The sequence below is a fragment of the Labrus mixtus genome, chromosome 6 (assembly GCF_963584025.1).
Source record: "Labrus mixtus chromosome 6, fLabMix1.1, whole genome shotgun sequence".
Lineage (NCBI taxonomy): Eukaryota > Metazoa > Chordata > Actinopteri > Labriformes > Labridae > Labrus > Labrus mixtus.
Window position 1 is genome coordinate 29,972,374 of NC_083617.1, and position 5,000 is coordinate 29,977,373.

The window sequence follows — 5,000 nt, forward strand, 5'->3', positions numbered from 1 at the left end:
AGCTTTACTGACAGTATCAGCTCATTGGTAGTTTTGTATGGTTCTTGTTAACTCTCAAGGCCGCCCTAATATTACTTTCAGAATCAATAAAATCAAAACACCCAGTTACACACCTGCAGTTGTCCCACTGCTGCAGGAACAATATTACAATAGAAGCGATGCAAATGTAAGCACGACACACAGAGCTATATAACTGCATTGATCATTTAAATGTCCAGACACACTGACAGGATCAGTCAGAATCTGATGTTAACAAATTAAATGTGTTTTCTAATAATCAAAAAGGTCCCACACAGTCAGTGGAGGTTTAAACAGTGAAATAGTTTGAGCCATTATTCTGAGCTCCATCATTACTGTCTTTTATCTTCGATGCTGAATGTTAATCCGTCCTCTCTGAAGAGTTTCCTCTGTCCTGTCAAGTTGGAACGGTTTAAAACTGTTTTCAGTTTTGCTGCTTAAATATCTTATGATGTGCTGCATTGACATCACTGCACCAATTGAAACATTTATAATGAATAAATAAATAAATAAGCTGGAAGCTGGCCTCCTCAAACAACATTCCTGCCACACAAAAAAACTTCAAGCTATGAGGGTCAAGTGTGAATAACAATTTTGGAAGATTTCAGGCAAAGCTTATCATGAAATTTTCTAGAAATTCTCCGAGGTGCATGTGTGAAAACAGCTAAAAATCTAAAATAAATCAATTCTAACTTCCTGCTCATCAGTAAACAGCAGAAGGACTCAGTAAAAGATTCTTTGGTGACATTTTCCTGAGAAAATGGTGGAGACTAAAGTCAGATTATATTCACACATTTTGACAATCTGAGTCCATCCAGCAGATCCCAGGTCAGATCTTTGTCCCTCAGTGAACTCAACGAGCTTTTTAAAGATCACACACACACATGTGAAACCTGACCAGCTGACACTAACTCCGACCTGTCAGTCCTTGAGGTTGGAGTTTCCTGATCCTCCTGTACCAGACAGGAAGTCTACTTGTGTGTATTCTCACAGCTTTGTGAAATAAACAACAAACCAGTGTGGCACAGTGGGTGCCAATAAAGACATGGGTTATTCAGAACCAGACTGTAAATATGGTTCTTTAAGCTGTCAATTGAATGGCCTTGTTTGAACAGACATTTGCTGCCAGCCTCAAGTGGACACATATTTTTATTTTTTTTGGACTTCAGTTTTGGCTTCAGTTTTCAAAACCAGAGATTGCTGCTTGATTCATACAGACTATTTGATTTCGAATAACCTCTGAATAAAGTCAGGAAATAATTTATTTTGTGCTTTGTAGCTGTACAATCTAAAAGAAAAGGAAAGAAAGTTGAAAATGTGTCATGGTAAACTGAGCTGGTTAAGACTCATCTGTGGAAAACTTGAAAAAGAAAGGATTCTCAGTTGTGGAACAGGAAGTTCAGTATTTACCATCTAAAAGAAGGCCTTTCATTTTACAGGCTCTTATATTGCTGCTTGGCATATTACCTTCTGAAAAAAAAAGGTAAGCAGAGAAGTTCACTATTGTAGTTTAGTTGAGGCTCTAATGGAGTTTTTTTTCCATTCCTCCAGGATCTCATAGCAACATAAACAAAGAGCATTGTGTAAAGGAGAAGAAAGTCTTTGAATGACAGATCTGGGGCCTGTACTATGAAGCGAGTTCAGCATACTCTGGATCTCTTTTCCTGATCTGGCTTCACTAACCCTGACAAAGAGGAACACAGTAAGTGGTCACATGACACTGGTTATCAACTAATCCAGACTAAAATCAGCAAAGCTGAATTTGAAAAAGTGCAAGAAGAACTGGCAGGAAAAGAAAAATAGATGCGCGTGACTGAAGGCTCATAATATCTCTTCCCTATTGTTAGTGCATCTTACAATTTGTTGCTTAATTCTTGTGGCATGTTTGACAGTTTGAGATGTATATATTACAGCTGGTAACAACAGAACATTGTGGAGCTAATAAAAATGTATATTTAAATAAAACACAAAGCCATAAGTAGGCTGTGTATTTTACATCTGAACACAAAGTACAAAGCTCTGGTGCTTTTTCAGTCTCTGTTCAGGGAGGATATAAGCAAAGATATCCTATGTAAAAACATACATAGTATATTGTCGGTGTCTCTCCCTCCTCTCTTCTCTCAATCAGCTCACAGAGCTCTCAGACCAACCGATTTGATTGGTCAGTAAGCTGAGTTTCATTCAGGTTGATCTCTTATCCTGCTCGGAAGCAGGTTCTGTGTTCAGCATTTTGTGGTTCCCCGATAAGAAGTGAACCACCTTTGTAGACCTGAAAATCTAGAGTGTGTGTGTGTGTGTGTGTGTGTGTGTGTGTGTGTGTTGGAGCAGAGCCAGAGACTGTATTTCCCAGATCCTGTTCACTTCCTCTCGGGGATCTCAGCTGTTCATAATGGACTTATTAGAGCCAGTGCCAAGCAGCTGCTCTTCTTCTTTTTCCTCTTCTGCTTCGTTTGTATCTTTTATATTCTTGTCTTTAGTAGCTGCTGTGATGCAACAAACATTGCAGACCATATCCAACAATGAAGTAATATCAAATCAAATCAAACCAAACTTTTGGTCTCCAAAAGCTAAAGAAGAAAACATCTGGCTCTTTAGCTGCCAGATGATCCGCTATACCCATTAGGCAGTCACTAAAGCTGTTTTTCAGAGTTGCTTGTTCAAATACACACCATAACAGCTGGAGACTATCCCTGATGGATAGTAAAGGGAGGAGATCAGGAGGCAGTAGGTGACATTAAAAGAGCCACTCAGAAGTACCAGCTGAAGCAACAGAGTCCAACACTATAATGAAGTGTATCAACATATATATCAACTAAGGAGCAGGGAAGAACATACTGCCCATCTGTAAACATATTAAGCAGTTTCATTTTGGCATAGAGATCACACCAGAAGCCCATCACTTAATTCCACATGGCCACAATTTTACTGAATGTGTTTTCACAGCAGCTCACATTCAACTCATTTTCATGAGGGAAAGTTTCTAGGGCAGCAAAAAAATCTGGGTAAAGTCAGAGTGACAAATGTGTCTCTTTGCGTTCACATGCAGCTTGTCTGTAAACTTGAGGAGCTTTCAGGAGTTTTGCGCATGTGTAAAAGCACCATAACTCAGTCTACCCCCTGCTTAGCAGGTAGTGCGCATTGAAAACATTGTGAGAGCCTTAGAATGAACCAGCACAATTAAAAACTACCTGAAACTCACAGTAAAGCTCCTGAAAGTAGAAAATAGCTGCATATTCAGATGACCATTTACCACCAGAAACACCAACAAACTCTTCACACAAAGTTACTCTTCCTTTAAATGAGTGACGTTGGTTGACTCTCTGACACACTGAGCACAGCTTCATGTGTTTGGACCATGAGAGGAAACCCAGAGAGAAAAGCAGCAACAGACTCAGAGTTTTCACTTTTGTTGGAGCAAAGCTTCCATTGCTTTCAGTTTTTGTTCTAAGCTAAGGTAGGCTAAGCTTAACAGGTAGTTGAAAACCAAAGGTTTCCATGAATCCTCAGAAGCCTCATTAGTGTAAGCACCTGGACGTGCTGTGGCAAGGTGTTTAAATCATGTGATATCTTCCAGCTTCCTGTTCCTACCTGCTGCTTCCTGTTTTTATTTCCTCCTTCTTCTTCTGCTGATTTGATCTCTTCACATCTCCTCTTAGTCTCTCCTGTCAGCTCTTCATGTTTTGTTGTTTTCCCGTCGTAGTAAGTCTCTTGTTTTTCCTTCTGCTCCAAGCTTTGGTCTGTTCAGCCTGTTGCTGTAGCGACGGACCTTCAGGTTGCTCTGCCCACGCGCTCGACTGGCAGGCGGCGGGAAATAACGAGCAGGATCATTTTTCCAAAGATTACTGCGACGAACACAACCTTCGCAAAGACAGGAACTAACATGCCTGGAATACTTATTGTGTATCTGTATGTGTGTGTGTGTGTGTGTGTGTGTGTGTGTGTGTGTGTGTGTTTGAATTCTTTTCTTTCAGTGTGTTTGCTTGAGAAAGAAAAGAATGAGGGGAGTGTGTGCGTTTGAGAATGGATAGCAACAGGTGGCCAATTTAATGCTTCAACATACAGCTCACAAACACACACACATGCACACACACACACACACACACACACACACACACACACACACACACACACACACACACAATATATGTCTTTTTGCATTCTTGAGAAATGCATCAGATACTCTTAGGAATAAATCCTCAAACAAAGTGAGAGCAAAAGTTTATATGAAAAACACATAAACAACATGGTTCAACATTCTCAAAAGCCAAGTACTGTTCTCACATGTCTATCTACCACATTTTGATGAAAATGCCTAAACTTTGAATTAAGTAACTTTCAAATTCAGGTCTTTAACTTTTTACAGTGTAGAATCAGTAGTTTCAGGTAAAATATCTGAATACTTAATCCACAACAAAGATGTCTGAAGGAAGTTTTCTATTGTCAAAGGCACAAATACACAAAAATTGAGCTTGAGCACCTGTTGCACTGTGTAGAGAAAGTGTTCTTTCAAATAAATAACGTCCTATTTGCACACAGCCTGGCCTAACAAACAGACATATTTGGTTAAATAAGAATATGAGGTCGGGAGACGTGATCCAGGCTAGCGCAGCTCCCTCTCCTCAATCCTCTCCATGCTGAAGCACATCTACACTCCGTCAGTGTGATGATGAGTTATATATATATATATATATATATATATATATATAAGACACAGAGATCAGGTATGTGGAGAAAGTATGATCATAACTGTTGTGCGTTTTCATTTCATATAAATGGGCTTAAGGAAAAAAAAGAAAAGCCTCACACTATTTGGCAGGAAGAGTATATCTTTGAATTATTTAGCAGTTTAAAATGTGCCTGCCAACACCTCTCGTTAGCATTGATAAATGATGCTAATGTGAAGTTAGGAATCTGTGGAATATGGATGGTGGAGTTAATGTGTCCCTAAAAGTAGACTAAATAAAGTATTAAATGAATACAGT

The 5,000-nt window shown here is 39.3% G+C and overlaps 2 protein-coding genes across 3 annotated transcripts in view; one reads left to right on the forward strand and one right to left on the reverse strand.

Moving 5' to 3' along the window:
- The window catches only part of ncoa4 (nuclear receptor coactivator 4), a 182,416-nt gene that overhangs the window by 37,531 nt on the left and 139,885 nt on the right, over window positions 1-5,000 (forward strand). The window lies entirely within an intron of this gene.
- The window catches only part of dlk2 (delta-like 2 homolog (Drosophila)), a 27,990-nt gene that overhangs the window by 16,344 nt on the left and 6,646 nt on the right, over window positions 1-5,000 (reverse strand). The window contains exon 1 of one of the 2 annotated variants that reach the window (XM_061040831.1): window positions 3,607-3,975. The exons of the other annotated variant lie outside the window; for it this stretch is intronic. The gene's annotated coding sequence lies outside the window, so the exon portion shown is untranslated. Of the gene's footprint in view, window positions 1-3,606; window positions 3,976-5,000 lie in introns of those variants that run through there. 2 annotated transcript variants of the gene reach the window in all.